Consider the following 17,039-nt stretch of genomic DNA (forward strand, 5'->3'; position numbering starts at 1 on the left):
GGTTTTAAGCTACAACCTACTCGTACTCCTAACTAATAGAAAACACAATGAGAAGTATGAATGAGAGGTAGAGACACAACAATTGTTGACATGAAGTAAATGGATGGAAAATAGATAAAATGTGAGGATGTCTTCATCGCAACCCTTAAGATTGACCGCAAGGGCAACTTCAGCCAACACAAACTATGCGATCATGCTACACACACTTGAGCCTAACTCTAGGACGTATGCGGTGTATCCGTGATAGCGCCAAGAAGCCTATGCCTAAGTTTCCATAACCCGCTCATTTGCTTTCGCCACATGAGCATGATAGCCGCATACCACTGTATCCTACTTCTGAACGCATGTAATATCCTAACCGTAGGGTGCATACGCTGTGTGATAGTAAATGAAGTTTATTCCTAAGTTCCCCATTCTTGCTTATGCGCTCCAATCCGCTCTCTTGAGACTTAGATGTGGATTTTAGACTATTCTTCCAAGTATGCCTAAATGATGAATGATGCACTCATAAGACAAGGTAATCACATAAACTTGGCTGATGCAAGATTATTCCTATCTCTAGTGAACACTAGCTTACAATGCTTAATGAAACCAACCACTTACCTTCCCGGGCAGTTAGTTGTTGCTGACTTTACTCATAGACAAGCACTGCCACATCTTCACACTAAGCAAATAAGGTTTTTTCATAACATTCACGCAACGCACACCTTCCGGTGGTTTGCTACATGCTTCATATTTCTATGTCGCATGATTAAGTATTCGATACTCTAGCAATCTCACTAAGTGATGTAATGAAAGTTAAAGAAGCTAAGAAAAGAAAGATGGAGATGGAATCAAATAAAACATAGAAATGCATTGAATACACATTGTATTACTTTCTTAATCCAAAATGTAATACAATACAATATAAGAAAAGAAGAGAAAATGAAATGACCAGCTGGAAGCAATGTCTTGCTTCCAGCAGACATGTGTCAAGGCTGCCGGTGGTGCCATGGAAGGGCGGTGGAGCTGACTCTCTCGAGATCTAGCTCTGACGAAGGCTTCGGTCATCACTCGGAATGGATGAAGGAGATGAAGAATTCTGAAGCTTTCTTCTAACGTGTTGACCTGGATCACAAGGATCCACCCGAAGGTAGGGAACCTTGGATGAAAACCTTGGATCCCAAACCTTGGTTGAAAGCCCTGAATGATCTGAAATTCTGCTCATCGACTTCTATTTATAGAGCTTGATCGCCGATAGCATTGATGGACTGTTCTGATTCTGACATTTGTGGCGCGTTAGTCTTTTTCTGAATCTCTGTTGCTAACGGCGTGGTAGGTGAAATATCAACATCATCTTTTATTTTTCTTGAGATGTGCGTTGATGCGTTCATTCCACCAACCTTGCGGTCATACCACTATTATGGTTTATCATGTAGCCGTAATCATGCAGTGACCACATTCGCTTAATTACCACAACTTCTACACGATGACCGCAATCAATTGACGATCACAACTCCTATGTGATGGACGCATGCAACACCCATGCGTTGATCGTATGTGCTCGCCTTTGAGATGGAGAGTTTCTCCGCATGTGGTCGTCTATGCGATAGCCCGACTTCCGCGTTTAAGTTCACTTTCTGCGTTAGCTACAAAAATGGACAATTGAACGCATAATAACCAATTATAGTGGATTAGCCGAGATTCTTCATGCTGAATGACGCAAACTCATTTTCTCATGAATTCCTAACATAATTGCCGCATATTCTGTTTAACAGCCCTCATAATTCTAAATAAAAGGCCTAAGATGATATGCATTTCTGCATGTCATCAGTATCCTATACAAAGAGTTTGTATAAGACCGAACCACGAAATGATTAGTCTCTTCATATAACACTGTTAATAATAGATGCTTACATTTCACTAGGATGACCATAGTTGACATGACCTGAATCTTGAGTGAGTTGTGAATTTCTACTCATGAAGACGGTTCTTTGTTTTGTATGGGTGAGAGTGGCCAGATTACCAACTCAAGAAACCTACCATTTTGGGGATTCATCTGATTGGGGAGCTGGAAACACAGCTACACGAGACAGACTTCACTCATTCCTGGATACAGGGACAAGTAGATAAATTGCTCCTTTAAGGGCTGACTCCAGGGTTTGAACATAGTGGCCACAATCTCTTCTGACCCAAGAGAGACTTGGTCATAGTTGGACTATGACTTATTGTTCATTAGAGGGATCAATGGTACTTAAGGAGTTAAATGTAACTACAAAGGCAAAACGATATTTTTAGCCCAGCTGTACTTTCGAGCAATTTGTGAAGGGTCATCACACTGTTGATTGGTTATATCCAATGGATACAAAAATTTATCTATAGTGCGAAGAGTGCATTTGTCGGTCTTTAGTAGAATGACCGGTAGTTAATGGATGTTGGGTAATTTAGTTAAAGATTTTAATTAATTATTCGAGTACCGTTGGAGCTTCAATCTACAGGTTCATAAGATCCCCTTTGTAGCTCAACAGAGATTTAGTTGAGAATTATTTTTGGATTATTTGAAGTGTTCAAATTAATTGAGGGAATTAATTATATACAATATAGTTAATTAAATTAATTATATATGATATATAATTAATATAATGTATTTGATACATTATAATATAAGGTAATTTGAGAGGAATTTGAATATGATTCAAATACTAATTCTATGAATGAGATTCATGTAATTAAATTTAATATAAATATGATTTATATTAAATACCATAAATAAGTTGAAAGGAATTAAATATTTGAATATGATTCAAATATTAATTATATGAATGAGATTCATATAATTGAATTTAATATAAATGTGATTTATATTAAATGCCACGTATGGTTGAAAGAAAATACATCTATAGGTTATATTATATTTGATACAATATGTAACTATAGATTATGTGTTATATGGGATATAACATAAAAATATAATAAGGTTGTTATTATATATATAATTATTATTTATTTTATTTTATTAAATTAATATTAATTAATTAAAGAGAGGGAGTTACAACTCCCTCCCCCTAATTTCTCTTAGTCAAGTATGTGGGGTTAGAGAGATAGATAGTGTTGGATTCATCTTTTCTCCATGGATGACTGAGGAGTTCTTGCTGAAAAGAAATACATAGAAGAGAAAAGTTCTCTGAAAAGTCCCTCTTCTCCTCTCCATCTCCCTTCCCTCTTCTAAGGATTCAAGCAAAGCCCACAATTCTTGTTTAAATTCTTTGTCCCAAGAGAATATAAAGGGTTCTCAAGTGGAGGTGCCCGTTTGGAGAAGGAGATTCGTTTGTGACTTGTTCGAGGGATTCTTTAAGAAAGTATTCTTCAAAGGTAAGGGTTTGTGAAACCCTAAGTTTTCCTTTAGTATTGCATACTATAATTTATGTAAATGTGTATCTTGTTCTTGTTTAACTATAAAACTTATACTTAATGAAAAGAGGAAAATGGGACTATCTTACTTCCGCTCAAGGATCTTTCCTTAGTTAGAGTTCCTTCAGATTCAGAGATAGAAGTTCTGTTCACAAAAGCACCATCGCTAGGAGTTGAGGTCAGCGATAGAGCATATGTCAGAGGAGTTGAGATAAAAGAAGATGGAATTTGAATGTTCACTGATGGCTTCGAAGGAGTAATAGATGAAATTGATGGAGAAGGAATCGAAGCCGAAGTTAGTGGGGATGTTTTTGTAAAAGGAAAGGAGAGCCACGTCCAACATAGCAAGGGATGAAGATAGAATTGAAGTTGGAGGTGTCGCCACTATTGGTGGTGTTAGTGAAAATTTATTTTTAAAATGAAAGAAATATTAAAAAGGGAATCCCACATTGGTTATTTTATCAATGGGAAGCCTCCTCTCATTTGTTATTGATGGTGTTGACATTCAACATGCGGAAGCAATTAGGATCCTAAACACTATAACTACATTAATTCTAGAGTTCTAGCATGTTTGTTCAAAGTAAAAAAAAAAAAACATAGGGTTTAAAAAATGAGGTTGAATTTTAGGAAGATTTGGAGATCGGGGAGGTTTTGGTGTCTTGAAGATGAAGAACTTCTTCTTCATTATTAAGATGTGTATACATCCAGCCCAATCTTGGTAAAGTGAATGTGATTTTAAACAATTCAGCATGCAATCACATTGCATGTTAGTTTGACACCAAACTTCCATGAAATGAGCGGACATTGAAGATGTAAAGGGTTGGAAAAACCCACTTGCAAAAATTTCATTTTAAATTGATTTTTCTTTAAAAAGAAAAACAATTTAATTTAAAATCAACATCATTTTAAGGAAACAACGTATCTACTATCCCTAAAAATGGGTAGGAGTGAATTCTATCTTGCAGGTGTCTCCCATTATTTACCTGGTCTTATCCCTAAAATGGGAGGCTTATTGAGCGGTGATATTGAGCCATTCACCCAAGCAGATTAAAGGATAATCCCAAATAAACAGGAATTCATAGTTAGCTCAGGATTGAGATCGAGTTACCTTAGGTCATTGAGTTGAAATAGTCAGTTTTAACGGGTAACGACATTATAAAGAAAAATGACTATTTCATGGTCCAGTCTTATGCAAACATATTTTGCATAGGATGCCCCAACTCACTGTTGGGTTTTATGCCCTAAAACTCGTAGATAGTAAATGTTATTAATTGACCATCATCAATAAATAGTTATAGATGTTAATTCAATAAATGTTATTGTTTATGTTGTTTGTCTATTTTTTCTTAATAACTCTAAATCCAATAAACTAACATCTAAGGTTGCCTCATGAATCTTGAACTGTATGTGGAGACAAACATGGATCAATTTTCAAGATACAGCCTAAAGAGTTAATGATATAGAGATAAGGTTGGGTATCTTATCCTGGTAATACTATGGATATGATCCACTTTGTATTTTATACAAATGCAATGATCCAACGCATTCGTGTAGTTGACATGCTAGTGGGGGTATCCTATACAATAAGTTTGCATAAGATTGGACCGTGAAATAATAACCACTAGATGTAACACCGTTAACTAGTTATGTTCCTATTTTTATAGGTTGACCTAGACAACTTAGTCTTAATCCTAAGTATATTATGAACTCATGTTCACAAGGGATTTTCCTTTTATTTATATGGGTGAGGGTGGCCCGTTCACCGACTCAATATGCCTACCATTTTTAGGACAAAATCGAGTAGGGAGCTGGGAACATAATAATACAAGATGAAATTCATTCCTTTCCGCCTTAGGGACAAGACCGAGAGGGGTTTCTGTTTATTGGTTGGACTATAAATAGGCTGTGAATTAGAGGAGCACTAGTACTTAAGAAGTCAAAAGTAATCCAAGGGTAAAACGATAATTTAACCTAGTTAAAGTTACGAACAATCGTGAAGGACTAAGTTGCTATTATTGGTTTATATCCGTGGACACATAAATATATCTATAGTGAGAAGAGTGCAATTGTGAATCTTTAGTGGAGTGTACCCAAAGTTAACAAATATTGATAAACTTGATTAATGAGTTTAGCCAATTAATCTCATATCGTTGGAGCTTCTGATCTACAGGTCCACCAAGTCTCCTTGTTAGCTCACTAGAGGATATTTAAGAGGGACGATTTGAATTGTTCAAATTCTTTTAAGGAAATCATATATTAATGTGATTAATATATAATTAATTATGGATATAATCTATAATTCAAATTAAATTGGAAAGTAATATTTGAATAAGATTCAATTAATTAGCTCAAGAGAATTAGATTTACAAAGAATTAATTAATAGAGAGGTATTACACATATACATACGATGTTTATGATAATTAAATATACATATATATTAAATTGGATTTAATGTATAAATAGTTGTTTAATTTGTGCTAATTATTTAAATAAGTGTTATTTAATTTTTGCTAACTAATTAAATAAATATTATTTAATTAGTTAGACTAATTAACTAAGTATTATTTAATTAGTTAAACTAATTAATTAAATAAGTGCTAATTAATTAATTAATTGTAGAAAAGGAAAATATCAAAATGATTAGGAAAAGGGCTTGACCATTCTCTATATAAAGACCTCTCTATGGCCCCTTTGGGGCAGATACTAACAATACATAACACACAAGTGTTATTGTGAAAAATTTTCCCTAAGCCACAAAGAGAATTCTCTCTACTCTCCAAAACCATTTTCTTCTCTCCTCCTTTCTCTCCCAATAGTTGGATACCACCTATCCCTCTATTGGAATCCTAGAGAATCATGAGGTTACTCTTGTGGTAGTGATTGAGATTGTTCAAGAAATCGTTCGTGATCAAGATCATTAGAGGAGTCTTTCATTGAAAGTTAAAGAGGATTATTCATGAAGCTTGGGAATATACAAAGGTAAGAATAGTTCTAATCTTTTTCCCTAAAGCATGCTATATTACATGTTTATATACTATTTTAGTATACTAAATTTGTTAATGTAAAAACTGAATTGTGGGATGCAAGACGTTCACAATGCTTCCGCTGCAGGATTCAATCCCTTCAACCCTTTAAAGGGCCTTTCGGATTATGATACTATGTACAACCCACTGACTAGAATTTTAGTTCAAGTGAGAGTTTTTTTTGGGATTTATGCCCTAAGACTCGTAGATAGTAGATGTTATTAATTGATCGTTATCAATAAAGAGTTATAGATATTAATTCAATAAATGTTATTGTTTGTGTTGTTTGTCTATTTTATTTTAATAACCCTAAATCCAATAAACCAATAAATTAACGTCCAAGGTTGCCTCATGAGTCTTGAATTGTATGTGGAGACATACATGGATCAATGTTCAAGATACAACCTAAAGAGTCTATAGTATAGGGATAAGGTTGGGTACCTTAACCTAGTAGCACTATGGATACGACCCACTTTGTATATGATACAAACACAATCATCCAACATGTTCGTGTAGTTGACATACGAGTGAAGGTATCATATGCAATGAGTTTGCATAAGATCGAACCGTGAAATAGTAACTACTAGATGTAACACTGTTACCTAGCTAGGTTCCTATTTCATTAGGATGACCTAGGCAACTTAGTCTTAAGTCTGAGTATATTATGAACTCCTGTTAACGAGGGATTTGTTGGGGTTAATGCCCTAAAATCTCATGTCCTGTAGTTTGTAAACAGATTGTACGAACGCTTCTCTTGTTTTTTTTTGCTCAGTTCCATGCCTTGCTTGCTTTACCACAAACCAATAAACATAAATCCCTGGTTATCAGTATGTAACTTAAGCATTTATGTGGTGACATACAAGTGGATCATGTCTTGAATGATAACCAAAATGGTCTGTAGTATATGGATATAGGAGGGAAACCTTATCTTGGACGCGGTCCACTTTGTAGAATAATCACAAATGTTGTGATTTGTCACAGATGGTCTGATCCTGATCATTCGTGTAGGGGACATGCAAGCGGGGGCATCCTATATAAAGAGTTGTATAAGACCTGACCACGAAGTGTTAACGTCTTGTTATATAACACGTTCATGACAGAGACTTCACTTCACTATGATGACCATAGGTAACATGACTTCAATCCTAAGTGAGTTGGGAACTTCTTCCATTGAGGGCGGTATGAGTGGCCAGGTCGTCGATTCAAACCTACCATTTTGGGGGCTTCGTCTGATTTGGGAGCTGGGAACTCAGCTACACAAGATGAAATTCACTCCTTCCCCGAAGCAAGGGTAAGTAGATAGATAAGCTCCCTTAAGGGATGATTCCAAGGCTTGAACGATGTGGCGCCACACACTCTCTCTTGGCCTGAAAGGTGTTCACACATAGTTAGACTATGTTGTATTGTTCATTAGAGGAATTAGTGGTACTTAAGGAGTGAGATGTAACTATAGGGGCAAAACGGTAAATTAGACCAGCTATACTTATGAGCATCTGTGAAGGTCATCGTAACACTGATTGGTTATATCCGATGGACACAGAAATATATCTGTGGTAAGAAGAGTTCAGTTGTTGGTCTTTAGTAGAATGTCTGACAGTTAACAGATGGTGGATCTCGTAGCTAAAGAGTTTAGCCAACTATTCACGTACCGTTGGAGCTTCGAGCCACAGGTCCATTAGATCCCCTGGGTAGCTTGGATAAAGTCGAGAATCAGTATTTGGGTCAGATTGAAATGTTCAATTGATAAGAGGAAGTTCGATTATATATGATATAATTGAACTGCTTAATTATATCTGATATGATTGACTAAATGTAAAGATACATTATTTTGGAGGAAATTAGATATAAATATGATTTATATTAAGTAGAGGAGAAATTACTATAGTAGATATGTGATATCAAACTATAAGGTAAGAATATAATATGATTATATTCTTTAATAATTAAATTGGTTAATTGTATGATAATTGGCCTAAAACTTCTCTCGTACGTGCGTTAGTGGGAGCAGCTGCATTCAGTTATGGTAACCGAAGAATAACATGAGAATTTGTTTCATTTTGCAAAAGTTCGGTGTGAAAATGTAACGATCACATAGTTTAAGAGCCTATACGATAGTCGCTCATCGCCTAAACGATCGCATGCTAGTTTCTAAACGATCGCTTAGCTTTCCTAAACGATCGCATAGTGTGCTGCGTTTTTTAAACGATCGTCTACCATTTACTAAACGATCACTTCGTAAAACCTACACGATTGTGTAGCTTCTTCTAAACGATAAGCACTTAGCTATACGATAGCTCTTTTTCTCTCCCACTTGCTTATCGTCTACACGATTAGTTCTTTCTCCAAACTCTACCAAACTCTCCAAAGACCACACTTTGGATTCTCACTTTGAGAATACCAAGGGCTCCATTTTGGTGGGTTGTCCCCCCTGCATTCACTTGTTCGTGACTGTTCGTGTTGCTACCGTTCGTGTAGATGATCGTGCTGCTGTAGGTAACACGTTTGCTGGGCGATAGAGTACGGGTGAAGGTTCTTCCGTTATATCTGAGTTCTAAAGCTTGAAGAGGGTCTTCAATTGGTATGAGAATTTTTTCCTTTATTTTTATTGTTCGAAACATGCCTTTAATTATTGTGAATTTGCATAACTATATGTTAGAATGTATGTGTTGTATTTTGGTCACAATGAAATCGGAAAGATCCGAACGTGCTCATGGATGCTATTTGTTAAGAGTTCCTTCAGGATTCATTTGATTTGTATGGGTGAGGGTCGCCAGTTCGCCAACCCAATATGCCCAACATTTTGGGGACAAAACCGAGTGGGGAGCTGGGAACATAATAATACAAGATGGAATTCACTTCTTCCCGCCTTAGGGGTAGGTAGATGAGTGTTCCTTAAGTAGTGTCTCTGAGACTTGAACAAAGAGTCTTACCTTCTCTTTTGCACGAGAGGGTTTCTATTTATTGGTTGGATCATAAATAGGTTGTTCATTAGAGGAGCACTGATACTTAAGAAGTCAGAAGTGATCCAAGGGTAAAATGGTAATTTGACCTAATTGAAGTTACGAATACTCGTAAAGAACTAACTTGCTGTTAATTGTCTGTATTCGTGGATACACAAATATATCTATAGTGAGAAGATTGCAATTATGGGTCTTTAGTAGAATGTAACTATAGTTAACGAATATTGATTAACTTGGTTAATGAGTTTAACCAATTAATGTCATATCATTGGAGCTTCTAATCTACAGGTCCATCAGGTCCCCTTCTTAGCTCACTAGAGAACATTTAAGAGGGATAATTTGAATTGTTCAACTTAATTTGAGGAAACCATATATTAATGTGATTAATATAAAATTAATTATGGATATGATCTATATTTCAAATTAAATTGAAAAATGATATTTGAATAAGATTCAATTAATTAGTTCAAAAGAATTAGATTTACAAAGAATTAATTAATAGAGAGATATTGCACATATACATACGATGTTTATGATAATTAAATATATATAATTTAATAATAATTTTTATTTAATTAATTGAGCTAATTAATTAAATAAGTGTTATTTAATTGTTTAATTGTGGAAAAGGGAAATAGGAAAAAGGTTTGATCATTCTTTATATAAAGACGATCCCTATGGCCCATTTGGGACAGATACTAACAATACATAGCACACAAGTGTTATTGTGCAAAATTTTCCCTAAACCACAAAGAGAATCCTCTCTACACTTCAAAACCATTTTCTTCTCCCATTCTCTCAATAGTTGGAAACCCCTATCCCTCTATTGAAATCTTAGAGAACAACAAGATTACTCTCGTAGTAGTGTTCGAGACTGTTCAAGAAATCGTTCGTGATCAAGATCGTTCAAGAAATTGTTCGTGATCAAGATCATTGGAGGAATCGTTCGTTGGAGTTTAAAGATGATTGTTCGTGAAACTTGTGAATCTACAAAGGTAAGAATAGTTCTAATCATTTTCCTTAAAGCATACTATAATTCATATTTATATTCTATTTTAGTATATTGAATTTGTTAATGTAAAAATCGAATTGTGGGATGCAAGACGTTCACAACGCTTTCGCTGCAGGATTTGATCTCTTCATTCGCATGCCTTCACATTAACAATTTTGGGATCACATCGTTTGTATCAAATACAAAGCGTGCCACATCTATAGTGTCCCTAGGATAAGGTGCCTAACCTTATACTTAATAAATTGTTTTGGCTATATACTTAAACTTGATTATCTTTTTTGTCTCTACATAAAGTTTAAGTATTCATGCTATAGCCATAAGTTCAATTAGTTTATTGAATTTAGGCTTTACAAGTGCAATTCACATATTCAATAACAACTTCATTGATGATAAAGGGAACTACCTCAATTACGTTTGAAAACTCCCTCTAAAGAAAGGTGAACCCCTACAACAATAATAAAAATAACCCTGACTAACTATTCAGTAAGCAACCCTAAGAAAGCTAAACATGTAACACCCTGAGTTCTTCATAATTCAAATTCTATAATTTCGTAAAATTTGAGGACAATTTTGTCAATTTCGAAATTCAGATTTGTTTAAAGGAAAGATTTGGGTTTATTTCGCATTAATTTAACTTTAAGTTAATGTCCAGAAATTACTTTAAATTGGAAAAAAAATGGTCTTAGAAATATATGTTTATTTATATATATTTATGTTTTGGGAAGGAAAGGAATTTAATAATATAAAGTGGAATAAGGAAAAGAATAAAATATAGTTTATTTTATTTTCCTTTTTAGTTTTATTATTATTATTATTATTTATTAAAAAAAACCTATATCCCTTCTCTTTCTTCATCGCCTGCCTTCCTCCATTCAAAAATTTCCCTTTCCGCCGCCGTCACCCATTGCCCAACCGCTCGTCCAGACCATCATTGTCTAACCAGCCATCCGATCGACACATCTCAGATCTCGTGGCCGAAGCCACCCCCTAGCGTGCCGCCTCGAACCTCAAGTCGACCGACCCAGTCACGTGACCTACGCTAGTCTAGCCACGCTGTTGTCCAGATCCAGTCCTTACATAGCCGCTCGCTCGCCTGATGCTGCCACCATTGGAGTCTCACCGTCGATTGAAGGTCCTCCCCCCTACGAGCCATTGAGCCCTCCGCCGCTCGTCTCTCCCTTTCTCTTTCAGATCTAACGACGGTGCAAGCCCTTCAGATGTTCACAGCCACTGTTCTGTTGCCACAGTCGTTCGTGTGCCTCCCTCAGATCATCGTAGGTCGCCTTTATTGTTAGAGTTAGTGGTTTAAGGTAAGTTTTTTTTTGTTTAGACTAAGGTTTGGGTATTTTTCTTAGAATTATTAAATGTTCAACAAGTTCTTAGCCTAAAATCTCTTGGGTTTATCTTAAAGATGGAATTGGAATTTTTTTCGAAAGGAATTTAGGTGATGATCATTGGAACTAAAATCTATTTCAGTGGAGATTTTGGAGACTGAATTGTTTTGGAGCGAGTATTAACCAAGCTTTGTCTTGAGGATCTAATTCAAAGTTTGTGAAAGCTGGAAATAAGTTTTTTTGCTTGAATTAATTTTAGACTCAATTTTGAGGTAAGTAATCTTACTACTAGAATCGCTTTTGTGCCGGTTGATAAATTTATGTTTTATTTTTGAGGATTTTAAGACTAGTTACAAGGATAATTTTGACTGTTCTGAGATTTAATGGACTGTTTAGAAAAGATATATGAGCATGTGATAATATGTTTGAAGCATTTCAATGTAAGAGCATGATTTAGAATTTTATGAGTTATATTAAAAGGATGATTGAGCATAACCCTTAAATATACGTTAAGTGGAACTCCTACTAGAACGTCTTAAAGTTAGATGAGAATTCGACATTTGCTGATTTATATAGTTATGTGATTTATTATGAGAATGTGTAGACCACACTATATATTATGAAATCTCAAATACTTGATTGTTTACATAGTTTAGTGCATGAAAGTGATGTACTAGAGTAGACCCATTAACACTAGATTAATTACGTATGTTAAGGTTAATTAACATGACCTTGATGAGGAGATTTTAGAGGACTCATGATTATGTGAATGTTATATGTAATATGAAGTTAGATGCAATCTCTTTTCCTTTCGAGACTGTGCGACTGCATGAAAGTGATGCATGTCCAAGGGCACTAGTACATGAAAGAGATGTACTAGGGCTGGTGTGTATGAAAGTGATACATACCTAGAGGGTACTGGGGTGTACGTAAGTGGTGCACCCTCAGTGGTTTATGTTTATACGAAAGAGGTGTATACATAACCATGTATACGAAAGAGGTATGCATCCCTACATTCATAGAGAGGATCTGTGGTGTATGAAAGAGGTACACCTCAGTGGGTTATGTAACGACCTGACCACATAGGACTCAAGTTAGGTAATTACTAAATACATGCATGGATGAAATTTTAAACGACATCCTTTTATAGTGAAATAAATGCTAAATAAATAAGTTAAACTCAAAAGACCTTCATTAAATTCTAAAACAGATGATAGGGTACCCATAAATCATAAATGATAATAAATAGGTCTGAAAACAAATGTTAATAGTAAGTTTCAAACATCATATTGAAAGTTGAAAAACATGGAAAGAAATCTAAATATCATGAGTGGAAGCATAAAACTGGTCCCCAGTGGCTTGTTCAAGGATTCCTCTTGTCATCACCAGTGCGTTCTTGCCCTTACCTGAAACATAAATATGAGAAATAGTGAGTATAAAATACTCAGTAAGTAACCCCACTACCGGGGTCAGGCTAAGCATTTATGTCTAATAAATGCAACATGAACTGAAGCTTTCTACTAGTGGGACATGAAAATTTTCCTTACATGGCACACTCTTTTTCCTTTCCCCTAGAGTGCACCTCCTACGTACACCCCAGATCCTCTCTATGAATGTAGGGATGTGTACCTCTTTTGTACACATGGTTATGCATACACCTCTTTTGTATACACATAACCCACTGAATGTGTACCTCTTACATATACATGGTTATGCATACACCTCTTTCGTATGTACATAACCCACTGAATGTGTACCTCTTTCGTACACATAGTTATGTATACACCTCTTTTGTATACACATAACCCACTGAGTGTGTACCTCTTTCATATACATGGTTATGTATACACCTCTTTCGTATATACATAACCCACTGAGTGTGTACCTCTTTCGTACACATGGTTATGTATACACCTCTTTCGTATACACATAACCCACTGAGTGTGTACCTCTTTCGTACATCTGGTTAAGTATACACCTCTTTTGTATACACCTAACCCACTGAGTATGTACCTTTTTCGTACACCTAGTTATGTATACATCTCCTTCGTATACACATAACCCACTGAGTGTTTACCTCTTTCGTACACATGGTTATGTATACACCTCTTTCATATACATATAACCCACTAAATGTGTACTTCTTTTGTACACCCCAGATCCTCTCTATGAAGGTAAGGATGCATACTTCTTTCGTACACATGGTTATGTATACACCTCTTTCGTATACACATAACCCACTGAGCGTGTACCTCTTACGTACACCTCAGTACCCTCTAGGTGCGTATCATTTTCATATACACCAGCCCTAGTACATCTTTTTCATGTACTAGCACCCTCAGACATACATCACTTTCATGAAATCACATAATCTAGAAAGGAAAAGAGATTACATTTAACTTCACATTACATATAACATTCATATAATCATGATTCCTCTAAAATCTCTTCATCAAGGTCATGTTAATTAACCTCGACGTACTTTTTTAATCTAGCTTTAATGGTTCAACTCTATCATGTAAACAATCAAACATTCAAAATTTCATAATACATTTTATAGCCTACACACTTTCATAATAAATCACATAAATATGTACATCAACAAATGCTCTAACTTTCACCTAGCTTTAAGACATTCTAGTAGTAGTGTCGCTTAACTCATAATTTATGGTAATGCTCAATCGTAATTGTAATATGTCTCATAAAATTCTAAATCATGCTCATACATTAAAATGCTTTAGACATATTATCACATGCTCATATACCTTTTCTAAACAGTCCATTAAATCTCAAAACAGTCAAAATTATCCTTGTAACTAGTCTTAAAATCCTCAAAATAAATCGTAAATTTATCGCCCGGCATAAAGGCGGTTCCAGTAGTAAGATTACTTACCTTAATATGAAATTGACATAATAATTATGCACTCAAGCATTACTTACCTCAATATGAAACTGACATAATAATTATGCACTCAAGCAAACTCTCTCCAATCCCACTTCATAACCTTTAGTCCAATCCTAGGGCATGAAGAAAATTCATTTTAGTCTTCAAGCTCGATTCCATACATAAAGAAATTTTAAAAGCCAACAAAATTCTTACCCAACTAGCACCAAAATTCTTACCCAACTAGCACTTTAATCTTAAATCACCTCCAAAACCCAAGTCAAAATCCAACCAGGAACACCTAATTAAATCTTGTGTTGAATAGTGTGATCCCAACTTCAAAATCTGGTCTAAATTTCCAACACAATGGGCTATCGTTAGATTAACTCAAAAGTCAAAACCCCAAAACCCAAAGACCCTTGAGAGGGGAGTGTTGTCACGTGAGAGGGAGAAAAATGGGCATTTTCTTTTTTCTTTTTTTCTTTCTTTCTTTTTAATTCTCCACCACACAAAAGTGTAAATAATATATATATATATATATATAATATTATTTCCTTTCCTTTTTAAATTCCAAAATCCATATATATTCTTTTCTTTTCTTAAATTCCAAAATCCTTATACATACATATACATACATACATACAGACATATATGTATATCTATATATATATATGTATATCTATCTATCTATATGTGTATGTATCTATCTATCTATATATATATGTATGTATCTATATATGTATGTATGTATATATATATGTATGTATATATATATATGTCTTTCTTTTTCCTTTCCTTAAGAAACATATCACATCAAACTCAAATCTTTCACCTTTTCTCCAATTAATTAAATAAACCTCAAAATAAATTCACCAACTTTAAATCACTTCTTTCCAAAAATCTTAAATGCTAAAATTAAATTCTACCAAATTAACTTAAATTCAAATTAAAATCTTTTTAGATAATTGTTTTAATAACTTCCAAATAAACCAATTATCTTTTCCTAATTCTTTACTTAAATTTTGGATCTAATTTTCAAAATTAAAGAGGGTAAAATTTTAAAACCAAAATTTCCCCTTTTCCCTTTCAAATTTCACAAAAAACTCAAAATTTCTTATCCAAATAATTCAACTATCCCTTTCAATTATTTAAAACTCCACTCAAAGAATCCACATAACCAAAAAACTTCTTCAACCGTAACAATTTGATTCCAAATTCCAAAGATTAGGGAAACCAAAACTCAATAATTTGCGGTAATTAATTTAAATTTTCATAAAAACTCAGGATATTACAGGTTATGTGTATACGAAAGAGATGTATACATAACCAGGTGTATGAAAGAGGTACACACTCAGTGGGTTATGTGTATACGAAAGAGGTACACACTCAGTGGGTTATGTGTATACGAAAGAGGTGTATACATAACCAGGTGTACGAAAGAGGTACACACTCAGTGGGTTATGTGTATACGAAAGAGGTGTATACATAACCAGGTGTACGAAAGAGGTGCACACTTAATGGATTAGGTGTATACGAAAGATGTGTATACTTAACCAGGTGCACGAAAGAGGTACACATTAAGTGGATTATGTGTATACGAAAGAGGTGTATACATAACTATGTGTACGAAAGAGGTACACATTAAGTAGGTTATGTGTATACGAAAGAGGTGTATGCATAATCCTACGTACGTAAGAGATTGTGTTTCCTTCGGGATTCACCAGAAGTTATGGGTCCTACGAGACTTATTAGATGTAGTGAGCAGACTTAACTACAGTAGGATAGAAAAGTTTTTTTTTTTCATATATATATGTTTCCTAGGAGGACTAAAGCAGTTTATATGTTCTACCAGAGGTAGGCATCTAGAGGACATAGATGTCTAGTCTGACCCCAGTAGAGGGGTTACTTACTGAGTATTTTATACTCATCCTTTCTCACTTTTATGTTTCAGGTAAGAGTAGGGATGCACCGGTAAATGATATGCGGAATCTGTGATCGAGCCACTGGGACTAGTTTCATGCTTCCGTTCATGAGATTTAAACTACTTTTCATGTTTTTCTTAGCTTTTAGTGTTGATGTTTAAAACTTACTTTAAGAATCGCTTTCAAATTTATTTATTATTATCTATGATTTATGGGTACCCTACCGTTGTTTTTAAATATTTGAAATTAAATGCAAAGTCTTTTAAATTCACCTTATTTTATTAGCATTTATTTCACCATAACAGAGTGTCGTTTTAAGTTCCATGCATGCATGTATTTAGTAACGGCCTAACTTAAGTCCTAGGGGGTCAGGTCGTTACAAAACAGATTTGGCTTGGAAGATTGATCGATAATCAAGAAGAAAGGAGAACCTGTTCCTAACTTTAAGATTTCGAATTTTCCACAATCTAATTGATCAAACTAGATTGAAAGTCCTAAAACATGCATTCTAAA

General features: G+C 34.7%; 1 long non-coding RNA gene across 1 annotated transcript; it reads left to right on the plus strand.

Moving 5' to 3' along the window:
* Positions 1-11,204: 11,204 nt before the first annotated feature.
* LOC120076403 lies at positions 11,205-11,954 on the plus strand. Its single transcript, XR_005481543.1, has 2 exons — positions 11,205-11,696; positions 11,823-11,954. It is a non-coding gene; the product is annotated as an uncharacterized LOC120076403 (long non-coding RNA).
* Positions 11,955-17,039: the final 5,085 nt, after the last annotated feature.

This window comes from Benincasa hispida, chromosome 4 (assembly GCF_009727055.1).
Source record: "Benincasa hispida cultivar B227 chromosome 4, ASM972705v1, whole genome shotgun sequence".
Taxonomy (NCBI): domain Eukaryota; kingdom Viridiplantae; phylum Streptophyta; class Magnoliopsida; order Cucurbitales; family Cucurbitaceae; genus Benincasa; species Benincasa hispida.